This window comes from Pholcus phalangioides, unplaced genomic scaffold (assembly GCF_987345545.1).
Source record: "Pholcus phalangioides strain wild (caught in Gottingen) unplaced genomic scaffold, Ppha-v1.0 ptg000004l_1, whole genome shotgun sequence".
Classification (NCBI taxonomy): Eukaryota; Metazoa; Arthropoda; class Arachnida; order Araneae; family Pholcidae; genus Pholcus; species Pholcus phalangioides.
The window spans coordinates 17,658,713-17,685,027 of NW_028301597.1; the positions used below are offsets into that span (position 1 = coordinate 17,658,713).

General features: G+C 33.9%; 1 protein-coding gene across 2 annotated transcripts in view; it reads left to right on the plus strand.

The window, feature by feature from the left end:
* LOC149086628 (sodium/potassium-transporting ATPase subunit beta-2-like) overlaps positions 1 to 26,315 on the plus strand; it is an 88,164-nt gene that overhangs the window by 7,617 nt on the left and 54,232 nt on the right. The window contains exon 1 of one of the 2 annotated variants that reach the window (XM_089231017.1): positions 9,995 to 10,370. The exons of the other annotated variant lie outside the window; for it this stretch is intronic. The gene's annotated coding sequence lies outside the window, so the exon portion shown is untranslated. Of the gene's footprint in view, positions 1 to 9,994; positions 10,371 to 26,315 lie in introns of those variants that run through there. 2 annotated transcript variants of the gene reach the window in all.

The following is a 26,315-nucleotide window of genomic DNA, read 5'->3' on the forward strand; positions in this document are numbered from 1 at the left end:
GCAACCTTAACAAATACGAATATTTCCCCTATACAAATACTTATATTAAAATACCAAAGACAAATCTTCAAGCTTCTGATACTATGGACTTGCGAACACCAAAAGTAACAGAACACTGAATGCAAACCTACGCTAAACCACTCACAATAAATAATCATAATCACCAGAAGATGGACACCATCACGCCGGGGAATGTGACCATATATAAACTTCTGTAAGCTCAGTTCATTAACAACCAAAAAAAAAAAAGGTGTCGAGAATGTGACGCAACAGGAGCAAGAATACAAAAAAACTATGTAAATGTGATTAACATATTTTCAAAATATTCTTCCCTCTTTTTTCAAATATAAACCAGTGACTGACGCAAATAATTACTATCGCAGCGTAAGAAATTAATCTCAAACAAGGAAACTGGAATCCGAAGGCAGAGTAGCATCCCACGCGTTTCACAACAAGTTCATTAACTAAATGAACGCAAATATGGGACCCTTCGCATACCAAAAAATGAATACGTGTAGAGGGAAAAAAATGTTTTTTAGTCAACTTTTCATTGAGAAAACGTGCAATAGAAATGACCCACAATGGCACGGTGGAAAAAGGGTAGAGAGAGACAATTTCATTTGACTGGGTAGTAAGAACACAAGGGGCAAAGGGAGGGACTTATAGGAAGTGGAGAAGTGAAAATATCGACCAACTCTGAGACCTCGACGCAGCGGCGTGTGTTTACACCATCTTCTCCCACTACTGAAATGTAGGTCACGGAATTTTCTGAACATACTTTTGTCCCTTCCTTCATCTCCTTTCCTTTCATTCTTATCTTCCTTCTTTACTTTTCCTTTCCGTTACCGAACCTGATGCAAAAGAAAAGAACGAGAAATAAGAAAGGGGGAACGAAAAAAAAGAAAAGAACGGCAATGAAACATTTCTTTTCTACAAAAGTTTCCTTTAATTGCATTTTCATTTCTCTTCTGAAACAAAAAAAGTGGACAAGGGGATTTCACATCGAAATCTCGATTGATATCGTTATAAAATTGTACGCATTTACTGGGAAAACGAAGGATTACGTTTCGAGCACTAAAGAAAAATCAAGATACGATGGCAATATTTATTGCCGAATAATGATAATAGTAAAATGAAAAGACAAATACGCAACGGATTTTCTCTTCAACGCCTGATAAAAATTTATCCTCCAATTAGCCTTCGGTATGGGAATTGATTCGGATTGTTTTCTTTTCCTCTACACTTATCATTTTATCAACCAGAATTGATAGTTTATATTCTCATGAAGATATCTGTGAAACTTGAGAAATGAAAATGGAATGTTAAATGTGCTTTTACTAATGTTTAGATGCATCTCCGGTTTGAGACCGGATTTAATTAATTTATGTTTTAACACCTAATATATATTTATAATGAAAAAAAAATTCTCACACAATATATTGAGATGAGTAAGAAAAAGCAAATAATTCAGTAATTTACACACTTCATAGTGTTATTCTTGTTGAGATTATGAGTGTGACGAGCTACACTGGTTTGAGAAAGAGGAGAGATACAAATAACTGTAATTATTTGCTTCACCACACCCCAACTCCGGCCATATAGCTATATTGCAATTTACTGCCACTAACGAGTTCGGATAGAAATGAAGGTTTCCATCTGTCGGTAGTCACCTCAAGCTCGTTAGGGTAAAATATCTCGATGTCGATATTCTGCTTCCTGTTCGAACCTGGCACCTGACGGCAACCTTCATGGTGGTAGACGAGCATCTTGTCACCACGCCACTCACTGGTAGGTGAGGTGTACTGTAATTATCTGTGCGAGAATATATATAACTAGCTATAAAAAATACCAGGCGCTGCCCAGGATTTCTTCAATTACTGTGTGGGAGGATTGAAAAAATGACAAACCTTTATAAAATCATAAACTATAGTACATTACCGGCAGCATTGAAGAAGTGACAAACCATTGTAAAGGCATGTATACATGGCCAAAACGCATTGCTAGGGAAACAACGGTAACCAAAATAAACATTTCGAAAGTGATACCCAGAGATCATTGTTGCACGACTCCTCCCCCCCCCCCATTTCGGGCATTTGCTCTGCTCTGACGACCTTTTAAAGTAGCCTATCGTTCAAGTTGGGTCCCGTTTGGTGTATACGCAAAATTTGGCGACGATTCATCTAAAATTGTCGATTTCTATTGAGAACATGCACACACACACACACACACACACACACACACACACACACACACACACACACACACACACACACACACACAGAAAATCAATTTTATATATATAAATAATCTTTCATGGAGTTTTAATGATACTATATACAGCTCAATTATATATATACAGACTGACATGGATATTTAAATTCTGATCTTCTATAATCAAATATTGAATAATATCAAAATAAATTTCCGAGTGATAATCGTTGTATTTGTATCTATTGTTGGGTTGAAAACTTCGAAAAATATCGATGCTAAAATCTTCGATGATTAACGACATATTATCAACCCGGGCGATATTTCTTATTTATCTGGTCGTAGTGCTCAAGGCTAACATTGCACAGTGTTCTTTACTGCATTACAACCCGATTCGAACTTCCAAAGTAAACATTTTTGAATTTGACGGTGTGTGTGTGTGTGTTGCACACTTCCGTCTATATATCTTTCTAATCTTACATGGAACTAAGCAAATACTGTTCAATCTATCAGTGTGACGTCCACTAAAATATAGTGTAGTCTTTCTTTTCCAACCATGTGAAAGTGACAAACTTTCCGATGGTGATTTGCTGCGATCGCATGATGCAAACTCGATGACGCATCACAAATAATGTGTTACGCAAAGGTTGCAAATTTTTCTAATCACAGCAATTACAGTATTTCCCTGTAAATTTATGCCTAAAATAGACATCGGTATGCAAAGTATACACCGCTGCGCCTTTTTGGAATATAAAACCAATTTTTTTTAAATTTATAGATAGAATATGGATACGAGTAGGAAAATCAATATTTTAAAACTTTTTTTTAAACTTTTTTACGAAAAAAAACAATGCATATTCAACCTTTTATATTCCTTAATTTCCCTCGTATATTCCCACCATCAGTGAATGAAATTTTTACGTGCAGATTATACACCATTGTAGACTGAGTTATACGATGAAATTACTTTTTTTTTCAAACAGCAATCTGCGGATCAAACAGCAATACCTTCGCATAACCCGTGGTGTTGTGCATTGTCTGCAGCAATCATCTACAGACAATACGCCACCGCGGGTTGTATGAAGAAAAGAAGAAAATTGTCGTAGTATCATAAGCAGATGCTGTTATAATTATATTCTTGAATTTTTCTATAGTCATGATTCTGTTTTAACATTAATAATATTTTTTACAGTATTAAGTTTAATTACCGTACTTATTTTTTTTTACTTTATAAATATTAATAGGAAGGACAATTTATTACCAAATTTCATCAATTAAATATTATTACTGTCGATCGTTACTTATGATCTTTATTTACTGTTACCGTAATCATTAATATATCTCCGAATATACTAATCAACAGCTATGATAAATAACTTGGTAATTATGAACATCACTTAGAAGAGTATGAAATAATATTCGCTTAGTGAAAATATTTTTTCCGATATTTCACTCTTGTAGAACAAATATTTACGCATATTTTTCTTTGTGATCTAAACACTCATTTGGAATTCCAATGAGAAATATTTTACCCGAGTTTCTGTTTTGTTAGTTTTCTCACTATGTAGATCCCTCATAGGGCGGTTTATGTTCCTAGTTCATTAAGGATGTTTGAATTATTCTGTATTAACACGGGTAGACTATATCCCAAGGGACGAAAACAAATCGTGTGTATGTATGTCAGCGCTATGCTACGGAAAAAAATATGTGTTTTTATTCTAGATGCTTCTAACTTCATTAGCTAATGCTTTATACATCGTACGTTACTATCGTTAATCAGATTTACTTTTGGCTCGAACACACAGATTAGAATTCCATTCATAAAACGATGAAGATTTTCCAAGATAAACATATCAGACAAAATTGCTGATACGTCGATATCTTTGAAAAAATCTTGTGAGGGATGCAGAAAAAATAAGATACACAGTGCACGCCGCGAATGTTATCACATCGGGACTCAGAGTTTCTGATAACAATAACTATATCGGAAAAAATCGCAATTGTAAATACAATGACTATTATATCCTATTCGGTCGAACGAGACGTAAGAAAATTCTCTTTTTCTTTTCCACACAACTGGTTGCAAAATGTTAGATCGTATTTGTTTTTATTTGTTCTAAAACGAGATTTTTTTCCTTTGAAAGCTAGAATCTTTTTTTTTATATTTAGATTTGTGGGAAGTTTGAATGAAACTGTGTAATGTGCATCACATGAATCGCGATGCTTTTTATAATGTATCTAGATTCCATAGATTCCCTTGTGAAAGCTGAGGAACTGTAAATGTGGTGAGTTGAAAGAAACACCATGATCTGAAGACGGGAATTTTTTTATACTTTTCACATGCCTTCACTGAAGGAAAGCCAGTGCGAAACAACGCTACACGTACATGTATCATAGCGGCTATTACGGCCCAATTAGGATATTGTGAACCGAGTGTTAAAATTTTTATCAACAAAAAAGCCTTTTGATTTTCTACATAGTCTGGCAGGTTGATAACGACAACTTATGGGGGAAAAATGAGTCAGGTTCAATCTTAGTTTCAAAATATGCAAGAAGAAAAGAAAATTTCGACGAAAACAAACAAAAAAAAAATTATAACATAGACCGAAGCCCTGATAACTATAAAAGCATTTTTCACCATGTTATGATATTGCTCTTTTTCACACTTAGCGAGAGCGATACAGAGTGATAACATTTCGTGATTATAATAAGAGCGGCTATTTCAACCTAAAAAGAAGAAATAATTTTCTTTTAATTTTTATTAGTAATTGTAAAATGACCGTAGCTTCAGATCTCCGGTGATGCCAGATTTGGATTTTTCAGTCCATTATTCATGGCAAAACGCGTCGGTCGATATGGATTTTAGGACAAAGCGGTCAGGGAATTTAGAGGAAAACGAAGAACTGATCGATCGCTTATTATCGTGCTGTGATATCCGAACTTTCGAATATTGTAGGTGAATTATAAATAATAATTCGAAAGAAAAAGGGAATTTTATTTATAAGTAAAAAAAGTGTTTGCATATATATACCCGTATTGCATTTTTTCACTAAATTATCCCATTGAATCTTTTATGTATCACTCAAGAGGTCTATCCACTTGCGTCAATTCAACTAATCATCCAGAATTCAATGTACAAAATGAAAATAGAAATTTAATAGCTGGAAGAAGTAGGGAAGAAATGATTATTACCTAAGTTTAGACTACGTTTATCTCAAAAAATAGATCGAAGCCAAGATAAAATTGCAACGCAAACATTTGAAATTCTCCGTAAGGAAGTGAAATATGTTTCAATCCATGAAACTACAGGATACTTTTCTTCTGTGTGTGTATGTCCTTATGTGATTGAATTTCGATCATTTCGTAGAAAAGAGAAGCCACGTTTTTCTATTTGAAACATACGTAGAAAAAAAAAAGTTGAAGCATCTTTTTTTCTATCCAATTGCTAAGCACTTTTCCTGCTCTTCAAGATCGACGTCAAGATTCACGAAAATATGTTCTACCCAGCCAACAACTTCCTTTCGATTCTCATGTGAGTGATCGAAATTCATTTCACAAGGGGAAGTCAATATGAAGCTTCAATTTTACCGTTTCATTTCAGAAATGTGTGTTTTCCTCTCTCTTTCTCTCCAAATATATATATATATAGTACACGGGTGTTGAAAGATTTCTAGGAGCAAAAAAAAAAAAAAAAAAAGAAAGAAAAACTTATCGAAACGTTATATTGCTTTCGAATTCCTATGGCAAATTTATTTGTAGTACACCGTAGCCTGCGAAAACAAATAAATTGTCCGTGGCTTTGTAAACATCATTCTAAACCCATTTTTATGAGAATATCTAACGTTATACAACTTTTCTGTTTAAGTATACTTTATGTGAAAAGTTGTATATTGAACATTGAAGGACTGGGCACACCCCACTTCACATCTCTCGGAGAGACATGGAAGTGTTCCCGAAGGATGCATGTGTCCAAAAAACTACTACCGAAATAGTTGTACAGTAAAACCTGTCTTTAACGGAATCACAAGGGACCGAGATTTTTCCCGTTGAACACAGGTTTCCGCTTGATAAAGGTTCGATTGACACAATGAGTTAAATTACGTAACGATCTCGTATGTAATTGAATAAAATAAAATAAATTGATTGAAAATAAAGTAAATAATTTAAATTTAATAAAATAGATAAAATAATGGACATTATTTAAATAATCTATAATTTTTTAAATAAATAGTTATCACTTGATATGATATATTTATTCATAAAAATATAAATATATATATACAAAATAAAATATAAATATAAATATGTATATAAGTAAGCGGTTACTTTTTTTTTAATAACAGCGTGATCCTCACGTATTCCCAAGGGATCAGCATGATCCGTCCAGGAAATTTGTTAGTGTTAGTCAACATCCATGCCCGAACCGGGATTCGAACCCAGACCTGCACAGTGAGAAGCTAGTTAACATTACTGTACACGTGCAGTACATTACATAAATTAACTGTTCGCATCTCCGAACAGGGAGTAAAAAATTAAAAATCGGTATTCTTAAATATTTTTTTTATTTTTCCCAGTAGTCAATAAGAGTTTTCTGTACGCAGTTCACACCCTTTGCTGTCTGACTTTCAGTAAACAGTATTGCTTCAGAAATAATACTCAACATGCCTGAATTATTATGCTGCAAAGCAAAATTCTGCAGCTTTTTCAATGTTTTGACACCATCTTACAAATAAGACTTCACACTGAACTTTTCTCCCAAAATTATGACATTCATCTCATGTTCATTCTTTTCATTCCAAATTTCTCTAAAATTTTCAATGAGAGTGTCGATGTCTGTCATGTGATGTTCAACCTATACATGGTCATCCATGTTTATGTAATCCTCAGTACTGCGATCACAGAAAGAAGCTTGCATACAATTTTGTGGGTACTACATATCATTTGGAAATAGAATCAGTTTTCCCTTGTAGAAAAGAAAACTTGCGAACAGTTTTGTTTCAGTTTCAGGAGAGAAGCAACTGTTTTATAACATATGGCTCATTAAAATCACAGTATCAAGTACGATATTTGCTAATGTGGATGCGGATGATGTAGAAATGCACATTAGCAAGGAAATATTATAAAAACAAAAATTCGGTAGAACACTTCAGAATTTTGTATGATTCCTTGGCTCATGAAAACACTCGCAGTGTTTGGGGGAAATTTTCCGTTATAAGAGGGTACACTTTTCCTTTTGGTTTGCTCATAACAGGTTCCGTTTTATCCAAGTTCTTTTTGGCATCGAGATCATGGGACCAAGATTTTGTTTCACGTTAAAGACAGGCTTTACTGTGTATAAGCTTCTTCATACATGTGAGTTTCATTTTTTGATGTATAAATACGATATGCAAATGGCATATGAATGTATTCATAGAGCTATGCCAACCATTCCTAATCCCTTCACGGCTTAAATGAATCACACCTAATCTACAATTCTGGTCTTTTCCGCATGTAGTTCTGACATAGAGAAATTTAGCATATGATAAAAATGCATGTTTATTGTGTTATTAACATAATAATAATACTAACGTGATCATCACTTATTCCCAAGAGATCTTTATGATCTGTCCAGAGAATTTTTTAGTGTGTTAGTAGACATCCATGCCCGAATCGGAATTTGAACCCAGACCTGCACAGTCAGAAGATAGTTCCCTAACCATTGCACTGTCAGGTGACAAGTTTATAAGTCCATAAAATTGAGCATTAATAGAGACCGACAATTTTTTACCTTTAAATCTCGATTAAGTTGGCTTAAAAGCGACGAACTTTGAATAAAATAGTAGAACCGATCACATTTTTAAAATAAAAGCAGGTTTTTCTCTCCGATTTGTGGCAAAAAAATTCGCCTGTAAAAGGATTTTCTCAGTAAAAAAGGGGTCATTACTGAAGTTTTTGAAATAAAACCCAAACATTATTTGTCCGCAAAGGCAGGTGACCAGTTTTTAAAATTTTTTATGTTTTTAATTTTTCATTCCCTCTTCTACCTTTTTCTATTACTTCCTGTAAATATTATTTTTCAACGATTTTCTTTTCGAAAAGTACCTCCTCCAAGACTTCTAGAAGCAGTGTGGTGAACAAAAACAGCCACTGCCATGAGTGGTTCACAAAAAACATGCAAAACATTCTCAACTATAAGCATTCCATAGATGGAATTTCCTACAAATGGTAACATCATGTAATATTTACATTCATATAACTGAATTCTAATGTAATGGAAAAGAAAGTCTCTTTCTGTAACTCGGTTTTTCTTTTCAATTCTTTGATTTGTCTAACTCACACTTTTATAGGAAACGCATCGACTCAACGATCACCATAATTGGCCTGCATTCGTGCGTGAATTTCAATTCAAGAAAACTTTCACGCTGTTAAGAATTCAATAATAAGCACGCTGTTCTACCCGAACGTTTTTCTTGACTTTTGGCGTTTATTCACTGGGTGTGAATTGTCTAACTCTACGATATTGATTTTGTTTTTGTATTGCACGAAGGAAAAATACTATTGCGATGGCACAAATCTTTTTAACTTATCTTTATGTTACTGGAAATCATAGATGATTTTTGTTTAGCTGAGGTTTGGAAATGTTTTAGTTCTAAATATTTCTATACGTGGTTTAGAATAAAATAAATTGGGAGATGGAAATGTTGAATGAATTATCAAAACAAAAAGGACAATAATATGTAATTAGTAAACAACCCGACACAGCATTTTGTAAATAAATTTTATTAAATTATTATTTGCACAATTCCTACGTGGAAAATTTTTTTACTGAAAATTTATGACACTGAGGGATGTTGGCGTTTCACCGATGTTTTTCTGTAATTCCTTTCCCGGCTGATGAAACCCAATTCATTTTCACCAGCATATATTGATATGCATCTGTCATTAAAAAAAATCTTTCAGCATGGTCTATCCAACTGCTCAAGTCTCTTTGGGGGAAAGAGCGGGAACCATGTTCTGGTCTGTTGGTCATTAAAAAAGAATGATTCCTCAAGGATTTCAATTCGATTCTTACAGTTTTTTTATCATGAATTTTACTCCAGATATTTTCAATTCATGAAATAAATATTTATGTGTCAGGTATCGTGTTACAATTAATGAATAAATCAATAAAATTGATAACATCGTATTAAAAACCTTCTAAAAAAATAATAGTCTATAGGTATTAGAGATGTGTTATATAATAAAACACTTTGTCTTTTTTTTCAGCTACATTTTTTTGCACAAAGGTAAACGCAGAATATATATATATATATATATATATATATCAACTTTAAAGGAAGAGGAAGCTGTAAAATATTCAAAAATTATACTATACTAATGAAACTCTACTTTTAGAAAATCTGTGTCTCTTAGGATTTTATTTTAGAATTAAATTCCCAAAACTCCAATCGATAAATAAAATGATTAATTAATTGACGTTTAAATATAAATTTTTCTTCGCAGAAGTTGTGCCCGATCATTTGTATTCCGTCCATTGAGAGAGAGCATAAACACAATTTCATACGACGGAATACGTATACGTATATATATATAATACATATTACTGTGTATTATATATTATGTTGAACGCGTATACTTTGATATATATAAACCCCGAGAATACAGGCTTGAGAGAGCCATAAATTTGCCGAAAGAGCCGTTATCATGCAATTTGGCAGTAAATCAACGTCGTTTTGGCGAAATTTACTTCGGGTTTGCTACGTTGGCAACCCTTTTCTCTCTTTCTCTGGCATTATTCGTCCACCACCATAAGCAGCAAGGAGGCGAACAAGAACTACATACCTGTGGTTGTCGTGACGAAAACACTTCGGAGACCCTTCTCCTGTGAAGGTTGCAGCGGGGATTCGAAATTTTAGCATAAATGCATTAGCACTTCTTGAATTCTAATGCGTCTCTCAGCTTTTATTAACCTTCCGTGCACTGTGACAAGAGGAAGTGAAATAAATATTAGACGACACATTGGCGCTTTAAAGTCTGCCGCCTGTGGGACCTGTGCATAAACTTCGATTCTAATGCATCTTTACTTATGTGATTCGAAGTGGAAAGAAATGAATTAATCAATTAGTGCAACTTTTTTGTTTCATTCAGAAGAATTAGAAATGGATTTTAAGCGTCTTTTGAACGTAAGTTAGAAATCATATTATCTGATTAATTTTTCATGCAATTGAAGGGTCAGGTGTCCCATGCCTTTTTATTTTATTCTAACTTTTCGATATTATTATCGAAGTTTTGATAGATGTTGGAAATAATTTTTTTTTGTCGCGTAAATAAAAGAGTGGAACTTCCCTATTTTTATATATAATCTGCGACACGATAAAAACGCATCAAATATGTTTAAAAAATAGTTAAAGAAAAACATTTTGTGTACATCTGGAACCAACTACGTTATCAGTTTAAAGACCGTAAAAATAAAAACTATTATGTATACATAATAGCTTCTATAAGATTAGTTTTAATAATTTTTATTATATTTTCCTTTTTCATTCACAAATAATGTACGTAATATTTAAAAATGAAAATTCAATCATTTGGTACAATTAGTATAATTTAAATGCAAAATATTTTAATCTTTATAGTATTTAATAATCATAAAAAATAGAAATATTCATTGTTTTTTACATTTCTGATGAAAAATATTTCTGATACGTAAGCTTGCCAGTATCTATTTGGGAACCGAGCATTCATGTTTTTGAATTTTCAAGAAGTTTTTACATTCCTGATTTTCAAAAAATGCATTAAAAACAAACATAAACGTTAGCAGAAGTTTTTTGAAAAAATAAAAATCCCCAAATTTTAGAGCTTGATAAGTAAATAAAAAACTCACCTCATTCCCCTTTTTTAATCAAGATGATGCAGGGTATGCACATATCTATATATAATTTTTTCCAGAATGTTATTACTAAATTTTATACAACAAATCACACTTTTCCTGGAGGCACATTCTCCTGGAAGGCATTTTAAACCTTTTCGCCCCCCCCCTCCCCGAAAGTTCAACTTCAAGTGCTGCCCTCCGATGAAAGCATAGATACTTCATATCCTTTACATTTCAAACTTATTCTAATTTTTGGAATGTATTTTCTCATCTTATAAAATAACATGGTGACGGACCAATCTATTTTTTAAATTTAGTACTCGAATTTCGAGTAATGCAATCAGTTATTGTGAGTTCAATTTACAGCATGGTCATTTTGTTTCTATAGATATAATATATATATAATAGTTTTGATGTAGTCAATGTTCATCATAATAATATCGGGAGTATTTGAGTATTTGGATGTGTGAGAAATTTTCAAAATTTTCAAATGTATGAAAACAATATTGTATTTATAAAAATGATAATTATTGGTAATTTTACGCTTAATTTTCCGAGCTGATTATTTTAAATTGTAATGTACATATTTTTTTAATTAGCGTAACATGAAAAACAACACAAAAATAATTTTTTAATGAAATAAAAACGTTCAATGTAAAAAAATTGTAAAAAAATTATCTACATTTTTAAAAATAAAAATTTAATTAGTAATAAGTTTTTAGTGCATTATGGTAAGAATTCAAATAATGCAGAAACATCATGCAGTTATTCTGTGATAAGTTAGAAAAATACGAATGAGATGAAATATGGCAAAAAGGGGGGGAAGATGACACTATTCTTGAGGAATATCATGCATCATTATCACTGTAGTATCTTTCATACTGTCGACTGGGGTGACTGCTCAATTTTAAAACTGAAATTAAATATTTTCATTAAACCCGTTGGTTTATAGTCGAAAAGAAAATTTTTGTGTTTGGTGCATGATTCGTAGACATGATTCATGCGGTTTTTGTTTTAATGGGTCCCCTTCCTTTTTATGAGAAATAAAAACAGGGTAGGCAATGTGACCCGTCATAACGGCTGACTTTGCCCACTACCTATTTGTGTATATAACAAGGAAGTGAGTAGATTTAGAGCAATATGACCAACACGGGAAGTCAAGAGAACCACAATGACAAGAAAAATAACACAAAACAATGCAATAAAGTTTTATTTTTAAAAAACAAATGACTCAATTATGGCCCTTTTTTAATGCAGATCAACCAAACATTACGACAAAATTAAAAAAAGCACACATTGAAGTCGAAATCAGGTAACTTATATGCATTAAAATTCATTCGTTATCATAAGGATGTGAGGCTTTAGAAAAAGGGAATTTGAAATTCGAATTTTTTAGAGAACAAACCCCCCTCCCCAAGCTTATATTTTTACTGCAATATAAACTTCTATACACAAAAAACAACTTCACATGGTTCAAAGCTACATACACACAAGCACCTATTATCTTTAGGCCTGTATTACACTATAAAAGTTGGATAAAAGATCTTTTACACAACTTGAAAAAAACAACCAATAGACCTGTTGGTTACATTCGCTCTAATGTAACCGATACTCTTATTGGTTACATTTTTCTAGTTTTATGAAAGAACTTTTATCAAACTTTTATAGTGTAATCCCGGCCTTAGAGAATACGCTAAATCTAATGACGAAAGAGTTGAAAAAAAAATGTGGATCGAAAGGAAAACATACAAGTTAAAGTAACAAAAACTACGGGTTGTATGGTTAAAACAGAAATTTTATGAGTCCGACCTTGAACAAATCCTGAGTAAAGTCAGGCTAGTTTTTGCTCATATTTGTTATTTTAAGAGTAAATCTCGCATTTAAAATAAACTTCTGATTTTTTTTCAAGCTGTTAAATATTTTCAATTCATATTTACGTTATAAGATTTCATCCATTTATAGCTTTTAAGCTCTGAGACAAAATGGCCATTAGGAAGTCAGCAAAGTGAACCTGAATTTCCTATGGAGAAACTGGGGTTACATTGCTCACTGAAATAAAATCTTCCGGTAAGGTGAAAAGCCAAGACTCAAATTTCTTTAAAATTTCTATTACATCTAATATTAATAACTGGTGGGACTCGCCTGGTGATCAGAAAGGCTGCACAAATGAAAGTTTAAGGTGTTCAAATTTTTCTTCATATTGAATCTTGCCAAAAAACCGACTTATTTGCGATATCCCTAATCATGAAACACCTCAAACCTCAGATCGTCTTATTTATATGCAATAAAACGACGACAACAAACGACCAACCAAGTAAATTTTATACAGCCAGAAAACATTTTTCAAAACTGCAAAATTATCCCTAGTTGACGGTATAAATAAGAAAAATTTACTGAATGATTGTAGATTTTCACCTCATCAGTGTTTTTCTATGATGCGTGTTGACACCTAAAATCCTTTCATATTGAAAATGTGCAGTCGATCATCATGAATATTTTGCCATAGCTGTGGAATATAGCTAAAACACTGAATGTTTGCTTCATTGCATCATGGCTAATGATGTAAGAAAGCATCAGTTGTAACAGATGAACAGTTATCTGTTGGATTATTGGGTACATATTATATTTCGATGAGAATTCAAATTCTCGCGTATTTTTAGGCAAAAGAAAACGCTACCAATAATATACCGATGAAATTGAGATATATTTTCCCCAATTTTAGATAGTATTTTTTTCTTTTTTAGGAAATCTGCATACAAAAGAGATACGTTTTCTGACATCAAAGGAAAAGGTATCAGAATTCAGTAATTCTGAATGTCGTCATTCGATTTAAAAAAAAATCTAGTCAAAGAATGAAAGTAAGAAAGATTCAGCCTAATGATACGGAACGTTCGTTTTAACAGCTGACAGGTCTCCGAGATAAGAGAGATACGTATATTATGCTCAATTAAGGAATGATTTATGGGCTCTGAGAAAGTGTTCGCATTCCTCCATTCTCATGATTCCAGAAAAATATAAAGCAATACATACATAAATGGAGTGAAAAGAAATTCCCGTTATCACAAAAATGTACTATAGGTATGGTTGGGTACAGAAAACGGCAACTGAGAAGTTTCTCGAAAAAAATTACTAAAATTTTTTTTTTGATTTATTTCTCATTTGAAAAGAAATTTTTTTTTGAAAGAAGGAGACCAAAGTAACAAAATGCGATGCTTGTAATTTAATGCTTGTTTGATTCTAAAAGTGAAAAACAAAATTACTCACCGAAACAAAAAAAAAGGAAAAAATGCAAAATGGCAGAAATTTAGAAATAAAAATAAAAATATTTTAGTGACCTTAAATATTTCAGTGAACTTATGCATTTTATTTTTAGATAAAGAAAATGCTTTAAAGAATTTCGTACAATATTTTGGTTTTTCAAACAATGGGCTTGGTTTTTTAAACAATTATTTTGGTGAAAGGAATTCAATGCATTTGGTATTTTAAACAACGCTTTTGCTGAAAGGTTTTCAATGCTTTTACTGAAAATTTTTCAATGCTTTTACTGAAATGTTTTCAATGCTTTTGTTACAATTTCTAACAAACAATGTTCTGATGTTGCTATGAGTTTCTGCAGACAAGGCCTTTGCTTAAATTTTTTTAAATAAAGCTTTTGCGACAAATTTTTTCAAAAAATACTTTAGCTACAAGTTATTTTAAACAATGGTTTCGCTATAATTTTTTTCAAACAATGCTTTTACTACATTTTTTTTCAAACGGGTTTTCTTTCAAACAACGTTTTTGTTGCGACAAGTTTTTCGAACAAATATTAGTGAAACAGAGGTTTCACAACAATCAACTGGACAAAATATTCAATTCATTAGTTATTCGTTCATAAATATAGATTTTGTTCTTATGTGCACTTTGCATTACAGATTATATTTATCTTTATAAATTTTACCAAACTTATTCTAACAGTTCTGACAGTACCCGTGTTTTTTCTCTAGCAAGATGTTAAGTCTTACAGACAGCAAGCTATGAACATTAGGAAAAGAAAACTCGGATACTTAAAACACATAAAAAATTCATTACATTAGCAATTTTTCCGTTGAACCGAACAATTGCTGTTCGGCGATGGAGCCAATCAGCAATTTCAGTCATTGCCACGCAGAAGGACGAGAAGCAATGAACACTTTCTTTTTATTTCTTTCAAACCGAGCACAACTCAGGTCTATCACCATCTATGTGCAATTTACTATGTAGTGAGTTGTGCCGGAAGTGTAAGTGTGTGTACCTAACAGTCTGAGTGCGTATCTAATGTTATGTTTGATTTTTCAGTTCTGCCATCTATATTTCAGAAATGAAGTGAGTGAAGTGTAGGCCTGTTGCTCTCTGTGGTGGGATTTTTTAAAGGGAAGCAATCAAGACTAGGGCTTCTGTGTTACACTACGATGTGAATTGTTCTTTATAAATTATCAACTTCAAAAATCAACATACAGTCAACATTCGTTATAACGATCCCCTCGTTTTATTGAAAACAGACAATACATTGAGAGGTTGTAATATCCAACGTTTAAAAGAAATTAAATTGTTAAGAGAATTCATATTTGGATGGAATGGAAAATTATACAGTCGATGCTCCATATAATGACCATGAGTTATTAGACTGTTTTATTATAATGACGACGACAGGTAAGTCCCAAATATTTTGTATTCATCCCACGTTATTTTTCATTCAATATAAAGACGTAAAAAGGCCTTGTAAATCCAATGCAACGTCTAAACTCAGCTCTGCTCCACCCTTTTTTTCGCAAAGAAAAGTACAAAATCCGTATTTTTTTGTTTAATGAAATTATGTTCAACTTTGAAGCTTGATATTGTAGAATTCGGTATATAGATGCGTGCATGTAATAATAATATTATAGAGAGAAACGCTCGCGTGATTTCACTTTCCGCTATTCATACGAAGTACGAAAGCCTGGATAATCAGGCGAAGATGAAGTTTGTAAAGAAAATTCACATTTCTCTGCATGAAATCGAATCACCAATCTTTCACTGTCCCGGCCAGTGTTCTACCATTGAGCTATAGAGCACAGATATTGTCTTTCCTTCAAGCATATATATGAACGCTGAACCCATCTATCTATATGTCGACATCTGAGGGGGTTGCTAACGTCGTAAGAGCTATTATCTGAGCTAGGAGGTTGTCTATGCGTAGTCCCGTTAATCATTTATAAACATGCTCCGAAGAAAAAAAAATATCTGTCCTTTGTAGTTCAATGGTAGAGCACTCCCGTGTAAAGTTAGAAGTTGATGGTTCGATTCCCCGCAGAGGAATGCGAATTTGCTTTCCGAACTTCATCGTCACCTCCGCCTGGTCATCCACGCTTTCGTACTTCGTTTAATAATATTACATTAAAAATTTTCATAATAATTCTCTAACCTGTTGAATTTCGACTGCAACTGCTTACATTATAAAAAAATGAATAATAGTAGCAACTTCATTATTATTATTCTGTCCCAAAAGTAAGGTCGAATAATCACTAAACTGATGCACTGTTTTTACAATTTTGTAAAATCCCCCGGATTATTTACATTTTAAAATAAAATATCTGAAATATACCCGAAAGTCCTTTAGTTTTTATCGTAGCAAACGATATATTCTACAGTATGTGAAAGAGCAAAAACCGCTTGGTTTAAATAAAAAAAAAAGTCGCATATTCACACACACACTTTCAAACTACGAATAAATTCCGAAAAACATGCGTGCATTTATTGGTGCAACTTTTTCCAGTTCCTGCGTGATTTACTGTTTCCCAAAGAAGAAGGATATTCATCAATCCTAATCACAAGAAAAGCAAAGTCATGTACGAGGCTTTTTTAATAATCCAGATCGAGTCGTATGCCAGAACAGAAGGTCGCATGTCCTATGCTTAGGCCAGAGTATAATTTCTGATGGATTATTGATTCATGGACATGAACGAAACCATTATTCTTCCTGAAATAGACTTCAGGCAACGATTATAGCATTTCAGATCGGAACCTATTAAACATTGATGTATTTGTTACTGATAAGTTGTCAGTGATAACTTATTATCTGCCGGAAATAAAAGATATATTTTTCTGACAACGAACTCTCTCTGTAACTAGATTCGAGAACTAATTTTCAAAAGTCTATTTCGAGTCAAAATTTAGTTTCGAAAGAAAATTATTTTTCAAGAAGTGTGTGTGCGTGCGTGCGCTATCATTGAATTTTACTAATGCAAACGAATTCCAAAAATATGTGTTTTTTTTGTTTTTGAGTTGGTTTTTCGAGTTCACAAATAAGTTGTCCGAAATTTAATGTAATAATACGAGACTAAGTTTGGATATATTAAAAAATCAGTTTTCTTAACAAGAACAATACAATTATTTCTTTTTCAAATGACTTTTCTTAATTTACTATCCAGTACATAATGAAAATTATTCTACGTGACCTTAAATTTCAAAAACATTCTCAAATTATCAAAATGTAAAATCGAAATATTTTTCCTCCCGGAAAATTTATTAAAACTACACCAGTTCTTGAAAACGTGAGTGCCAATGATGAAAATCTGGCCATTTCTCAAAATGGAAATTCTTTCACAGAAGTAGTCTACAAGAAGTTAGACCGGAATTGGACTATAAAAGTTTTTTAAAAGTTCTTTTATAAAATTTGAATAATTCAACCAGTAAGATTATGTGTTTCATTTGCTCGAATGTAACCTGTGAGGTTTATTGGTGGGATTTTTCAAGTTTTATAAAAGGGATTTTATCAAACTTTTATAGTGTAATATCGGCCTTAGACAATTCGGATTTTCTAAATTTAAATGAACTGAGTTTTTCCTGGCAGATTGACAACACACACAGGGTTTTCCTCGAATTCGTATACAGTTTAAAGATTTATAGAAATTGGAAAATTTGAACGCGAACTGTGAAAAGTTATTCTCACGAAGAGTCGTTTTTTTTCGTAGAGAAAAATTAGGTAAAATTTATATATATTAGAGTCCTATGAAATGCAGGATGTGTAATTAAAATTTCACTATGGAATTTTCGTATTTCTGGCACTTACATAAGGTTTCTATTCGGATGTTGACAATAGTAGATAGAGCAGTATTGGTGAAGTTATTTTACCCCAACCACGAATCACTGGCTGAAGCTTTACGGACGTTTTAGACACAGAAGTGGTTTAAGAGAGGATCACGTCCAGTCCACGGCTGAACTAACACGCAGGGCTCTCTAAGTACAAAAAATTTTTAAGGATCAAAAAAGAAGAATCGTAATTCGTAAGAATGACGTTTTTTCAAACATACCAATTCATTCAAGTTTTATTAGATTTTAAACTATTTTTAAATTTATGGGATACCCTGTATTTTAAATTTTTTTCTATACGTGATATTTATTTTAGAAAAATATACCGAGACTGGAAATTTTCTCCCTTCCCCCCGTTTAGCTTCATTCATTATATCAATGACTATTTCGTGAGGGGGAAAAACAAATTTTTAAATAGAACTTATATTTATTAATTAGTAAAATAGTTTATAGTTGGGTATTCAATTAACATAGCTTTTATTTATTAATTAAGACAGCTACTATTTACCAAATTAAAGAACTGCTGCATATTTTGATGTGAATGATTGAGGGATCACTTATTTTAGATTGAGTAAAAATGATTACGGATTATGGAAAAGGAAAAGAAAAAATAAATTTTTCTTTCGGCATTTGTATTTTACGTTTGAGTTGCCTGAACTCAGTTCAGACGATTCAAGTAAAGGGTTAAAATAGCGTTGACTATATCATGTCCTACACTGCTGCCTTTGTTAACCCTTTTACTGCTGACGGTGTGTGTGCTTTAAAGTACCGCTTTCTTTATAATTCCCGTAAGATTTTTCACATGCGCTGTTAAGTGCAGGTATTTCGAAATATAAACTCTGTATAATTATTTTCGGTTACCAGATGAAAGCACAAGTGTGGGAAAACTAGTATTTTTAAATATGTTAATCAATAAAATTCATATAGATGTTTCACCCTTGTAGAAGTGTTACTACCACATCACACAAGTATGTAATGCAGTAAAATATTGCAGCCCACAAAATGTTTCCAAACAAATGCATGGAAGAAATTATGGATTTGTTTGCGGTAAAATGAACATTCATTATTATGGATTATTAAACACATTTGAATTGGTATTTTTTGTTTTTATTGCAAGCGTACTGTGCTGACTGTATTTTAAAATACCAGGTTACTTAAATCGTCGTGTACGGAATAATTTTTTGAAGAAAAGCAAATTGTTTTTGTTTTTAGGCTTCAATTAGAAATAAAATGACCTACCAAAATATTTACATGATAATTATTTCATATCTCATATTATGGTAGATGTAGTATTAAAGAGGTGTAAAAAGGTAAAATATCTTAGTTTTCTCTACAAACACAATTGTGTACCCCTTCATGACAAATGAGTCACCATCTGAAAAAAAAGCTTACTGACGATGCGCCTTAACGCGTACCTGCGTCAAATGAGAATGTTTAGTTCTAAATGCAGCTCCGTGAAATGGGTTTTTTTCTTATTTCTCAATTTTTTTTTTGGTGGCTTACAGCGTGAGTTAATTGAATTCGACCGAGGCTAGAGCTGAGCGATAAGCTTTCGAGCCTCCACCCGACGAGGGCGTTCATTTTCTTTGTTTAATAGCTTTTGTTCGTCACAGTCATTCCACTCTTCTACCGTACTTATTCGAGCTGCTAATGCGTCTTCTCTTTAATGCAGCTTTTGTTTTGATCGTGTAATTTTTGCAGAGGCTTTTCCATTAGAATCTAGGGCCTGAGAACCAGTGAAAAAAGTTCTTATATAGAATCGCGGTTCCCACCCTTTGTGGGTTATTTTTTTCTTAGTTTACATCCCAGACTGACTCTTCTCTAGATTACAAGGCACAAATCAATTTACGGCGTGAGACTTTGATGATTGCGTCACGGTCAGAGCGTATAATGAATGAAGACGCATGCAATTTGACTTATTGAGGATAAAATGAAAGGGCGTTTCTGGATCCGAAAATACTCGTAATTTCCTATTCAGACAGTTATCCAAGCTCATTCATTGAATTGATGACAATATTTTCTAACAAGAAATTTTAGGCGAAGTTAAAGCGAGTTACTTGTACGTATTACTATTATTTGCTGAGAATTGCTTTTCCCTACAAAATAAGAATTTCAATATTTAAAATCATGTACTTGTTACGATAATTTTCTATTGGTATTTGGATATGTCAGGAACATGATTCCATACCGCAGTCAGAGGCCGACAGTGTAAACTTCCTTTGCTCAGAGTATTAGTATCGGAAGTTTTTCGAACCTGTAGGTTTTGAGTTCAGAAAATTTTGATTTCTGAATCAGTTACGGGGTTGCTCGGACCTGCTCCACAAATTTTCGGACTTAGACTGTTTTATCGCACGCCAAATCTGGTCATATCGCCGTACGGCAATTTCCAACCAGTGTAATTGGGGGGAATAAAAGCGCCATCTATCGGTGTTCACCTTTGGCTCAGTAGGTAAAGAACTTGTTTTTGATGTTCTTTTGTCGGATTCGAACCCGTGGACCTTAACAGTACCCTTCATGGTGGAAGACGAGCATCTTACCACCATGCATCATTCACCACTCGGGCTCAAGCACTCAGAGAATGATACTAAATCCTATTTCTATCACGATGTTCGTTAATTCTCTGAGTTGGAAAAATGATTACTAATTGCTATTTTATGGCTTTTAAGTTGTCTCAGAATTTATCCTGTTTGTGAGCCAAAAAAATCTAGAAATCTTGTGAATTTTTCTGTGTAGTTGAAAATAATTTCTATGGACTACATCCTGATGACCATTTATGATATATGAAGCCGAGGCGTACACATAACACAAATTTATTAAACATTTTAGCACAAATTACCAAGACACAAATATAAGACAACTAAGAATCAGACAAACTGAACATGCTTCTCTGTGTGAGTCAGCGAGTGATACAGTATATATGAAAGATCTTCGTCAGGAGTTGGGGGGAGGAGAGTTTAGTTTTAGTTCCAGTCTCAAAGTCAAACCAAAACCAAAGATGTTCTTCGTTTTGCGGTAAACAGTGTCCGCCTCAGTACCCCCCTTCCAGTGACTAACGACACAGTCTGACAACATTATTGAATCTGACAGGATAGCGAACCTGTCTTCCGGAACGCGTGAAGCGGTCTGGTGGTTTCGGAAGCACATTAATTTTGGGACTCACTGTATTCGAAATTGTAGTTGTAGCATCCTCATTCACTGTGAATGCAGGTTTGATTCGATCGATACATACATTTGTTGGTTTTCCATCTATCAGAACTTTAAAGTTCTTTTCTTTTCTGCTGATCACCGGAAACGGTCCAGAGTAGGGTGCTTGAAGCGATGTTCTCAACCTGTCATGTCGGATAAATACATGAGAACAGGTGTTTAATGCTTTATGTACGAACACATTATTTTTGTTATGAGAGCTTGTTGGTTTCGGTTTTAATGCTCTCATGTGTTGCCTGAGGTTTTCGATGAACATGGACGGATCTTGAATTTTGTCACTCGAATCGTAAAAATCGCCAGGAAGACGCAAGGAAGCACCGTAGACAAGCTCAGCTGGTGTTGCACCTATATCTTCTTTCAGTGCTGAACGAAAACCGAGAAGAATGGTTGGAAGGACTTCTGTCCACTTGGTGGTGTGGTGAGCCATAATTGCAGCTTTTAATGGCCGGTGAAAATTTTCGATCAGCCCATTTGCTTTTGGGTTGTACGGTGATGTTCGCCACTTTTCCACACCTAGAAGAGCAGCAAGCTGAGACATTAGTCTTGACTCGAACTGTCTGCCTTGATCAGTTGTTATGCGGTCTGGTGTGCCGAATCGGGCAATCCACTCAGAGTAGATTGTCTTTGCGACTGTTTCAGCGGTAATATCTGAAATCGCATATGCTTCCGGCCAACGTGTTACGCGGTCAATTAAAGTTAAACAATAAGTTTTCCCGTTTGATTCCGGCAAGGGTCCCACAAGATCGCAATGAATATGTTGGAATCGTGCAGTTGGCAGTGAAAATTTTCCTAATTCTGATTTCGTGTGTTTGTGAATTTTAGAACGTTGGCAATCAATGCATTGGCGTGCCCACTCACGAACATCTTTATTCATAGACTGCCAAACGAAACGGTTACGTATAAGGTCAACAGTACTTCTAATACCTGGATGAGAAAGGCAATGTAAGTTTAGGAAAACTTGTTTGCGAAATTTAGCAGTGACATAAGGTCTTACTTTTCCAGTTGAAAGATCGCAATATATTTGAGAATTTGAATTGGGCAATTGAATTAATTTCAATTGCAACCCAGTATTAGTGTCTGAAATGAGTTGTTTCAGTTGTTCGTTTGATTTTTGATCATTACTGAGTTCATCATAATTAAGTGGCTGGGGGACAATAACCTCACTTATGCGCGATAGTGCATCGGCAGCTTCATTTCGCTCACCTTTTAGATACTCGATATCAGTAGTGAATTCTGATATGTAAGAAATCCACCGTGTTTGCTTATTCGAGTAAGTGTCCGTTGCCTTACGAAAAACGTATGTTAATGGGCGATGATCTGTAACAATTTTACAGTTTCTAGCCTCTAGCATGTGTTTAAAAAATTTAACAGACTCGTATATAGCTAATAGTTCACGGTCAAAACTTGAATATTTCATTTGTGTAGGTGTAAGACGTCTTGAAAAGAATCCCAGGGGTTTATATTCTAAATTCTGCATTACACTTAAGGTAGCTCCAATTGAAATTTCGCTAGCATCACAATGAAGTATTAACTTATCTTCATTTTCTGGAAACACTAGCGAAGTAGCGTTTAGCAAAGCTTCTTTTGATTTTTCGAATGAATCTAACAAATTTTTAGACCATGTAATGCGAGATTGATCATTTTTCTTTTTAGACCCTTTTAATAGGTCAGTTAATGGTGCTAGTACTTCAGCAGCATGTGAAATGAATTTCCTATAGAAATTTAGTAACCCCAAGTATTTTCTGAGTTGCACCAGATTTTCTGGACGTGGATATTTCATTATAGCTTTTACCTTGTCGTCCAAAGGTCGAACACCACCTGCTGATATTTCGTGACCCAGAAAGGAAATTTGTTGTTGACCAAAAACACATTTGGAAGCATTTATGTTTAGTCCGTACCTACTAAACCTTTCCAAAACAAGTTCCACGTGCTTAATATGATCATTTTCGTTTTCAGAAAAAATTAAGACATCGTCTAAATAACTGACAGTAAAATCGAGACCTTTCAGTACCTCATTCATAAATCTTTGAAATGTCATTGGTGCACATTTCAGACCAAATGGGAGATATAAAAATTCAAAACTACCAATGGGAGTAGTAACGGCAGTTTTTGGTACATCGGATTCATTTATCGGAATATGATAGTATGCCCTTACTATATCAATTTTGGAAAATATTTTCTTTCCGTGCAGAACATTAGTTATGTCATGTATATGAGGTAATGGGTACCTATCTGGGACAGTTATAGCATTCAAGCGACGATAATCACCACAAATTCGGTACGTTCCATTTGATTTCGGAACTACATGAATTGGAGAAGCCCAAGGTGACTTTGATGGGCGACAAATTCCATTATCAATCAAATATTCAAATTCTTGTTTAACTGCTTGTAATATTTTTGGATGCAGCCTTCTTGGTTTACAGAAAATTGGACTTCCGTTTGTTTCAATAAAATGTTGAGTGTTATGTTTTGGAGGACGGGAAAACTGCGGTATTGGATTTGCCAAAATTGGAAATTGTTCAAAAATTTTATGATATGGTGATTCACCTACAATCAATTTCACTGTGGGTACTGCAGCATTGGACAGTACACCTTTTGTTTGCATGTTAGTGATAGAGTCAATTAATGCTCTATTTTTTAAATCCAACACGAGTCCGAAATGTGTTAAAAAATCAGCACCAATAATAGCAGTATTGACTTTTGCAATGAGGAAAGTCCAACGAAAATTTCGACGAAGCCCTAAATTTAGCTCTAAATGTTTTTTTCCGTATGTTGGAATTTTCGTGTTGTTGGCTGCATAGAGAAAATGTGAAGAACTGTCCTTCACATTGGGTGACACAGGAATGCAAGAGATGTCACTACCCGAATCGATTAAAAAATTACAATTTGTCGCTTTATCATATACGTAAAGTCTACATTTAGTAGGACCTGCTGCTGCACCGGAAAAAGTATGCTGTAACGATGCAGCAGCGTGCTTTAGTTTTTTGATTTGTATGTGCACGGCTGGTAACACTTTGTTGCTTTCTCACCAAATTTATTATGATAGAAACATAGTGTTTGTGTAGTATTGAAGTTACGATTTCTAAAATTACGGCTGTTGCTTCGGTAGCGAGAATGAGTACGCCCTCTTGAATAATTTTCATTTTTAATTTTCGTTGACAAATCTGCAATTTGAATTTTTAATTGCGATATTTCACTACGCAATTGTGCAATATCAGATTTCACAGAATCTGATGAAGGGCCTGACTGTGAAGAAAGCGCAGAAATACTCGGTATTGGTCGTATTTCGGAAATTTTATCGGCTAGTGTGGCCAACTCAGTTAAATCTGCAGTTGACACTGATAAAATGGCCTGAGAGTTCAAAGGTAACCTTTCCATCCAAATAGTTTTTAGAAAATCTTCAGTTACTGAATTTCCTGCCAGCTCTTTCATTTGTCTCAGTAGAGAGGATGGTTTCTTATCCCCAAGAGTCAATTCAGACAACAGTTTGCGGATTTGTATCGATTTAGAATCTGTAAACTCAGCGATAAGCCTTTTTTTAAGTGCTTCGTATTTGTTTTCGGCTGGTGGATTAAGCACCAAGTCTGAAACCGAATGAAGCGAGTCGGCATCTACAGCTGCTAAAACAGTGTTATATTTCGTTATATCGGAAGTTATTTGTGCTACTGCGAAATTAGCTTCCACTTGCACGAACCATAAAGCAATATTATTTATCCACATTGGAGGTAATTTACAAGATACCCTTGCGACCACCGTGGGATCCGTACCGTCATCCATCTCGTAATAACAATAACGAAATAGATGGGGGAAAACGAGGATAAAATTCCAACTATAAAATTATTTTATGCGAACAATATTAGAATTTTACAGGAAAAAAAAAATATATATAAAGGCCGGAAGATTAGCGAAAACAGTAGCTCACCGTGAGAAGATCCCATCATGCCAATGGAAACAGAGGGAAAATAATCCAGAGCTTGGAAATACGACCAAAAAGTTTATTCAGAAGGTTCTGTTCATTTGAGAGTCACCACTGAAGCCGAGGCGTACACATAACACAAATTTATTAAACATTTTAGCACAAATTACCAAGACACAAATATAAGACAACTAAGAATCAGACAAACTGAACATGCTTCTCTGTGTGAGTCAGCGAGTGATACAGTATATATGAAAGATCTTCGTCAGGAGTTGGGGGGAGGAGAGTTTAGTTTTAGTTCCAGTCTCAAAGTCAAACCAAAACCAAAGATGTTCTTCGTTTTGCGGTAAACAGTGTCCGCCTCAATATACCAACTAATAGGTCTATCATAGAATCTTTAAACAGCTCCAATAATTTGAGTACAGAAAAATACATTCTATGCATTTTTTTTAAATCGCAGTACACCGCAATATCCTGCCTATAATTTGCAGATTATGCAGTAAAAACCATCGGATTTGTTAGAGCTGATCATACTCTGTCGCGTCACATCTACCGTTTTTCCCACCGAGAGGATGGATGGAACACAAAAAGATATTCAAAAAATATTACATTGTGAAAAATAATTTTTTGAAGATTTCTAGACAGCGTATAGCTGTGGGAGTAGAAAAATCTAAATTTTTTACTAAAAAAACGTAATACAAACAACCTCTTTGAATCCTTAATATTCCATTTTTGATGAATGAAGTTTTCACATGAGGATTATGCGATGATAATTCGTGTCAAAGTAGGCAAATTTTCGTTGGTGCTGCATCATAACCTTGCAATGAGAAATTTCACCTTGGTTGAACATGTAATGAATTTATTTCTGTAATATTCTTTTTCCGTCTAGGGACCGTTCAAGTATTACGTAAGCAAATTTTTAGCCATTTTTGACCCCCGCCCCTTGTCAGCAAAATTTCGTCAGCACTGCCCCCTACCTCCTAACAAATTGGTGGGATCAGGGGATCAGAAAAGTACGCGGGAGGGGAGCAGGGTGGGTCCCCCCCC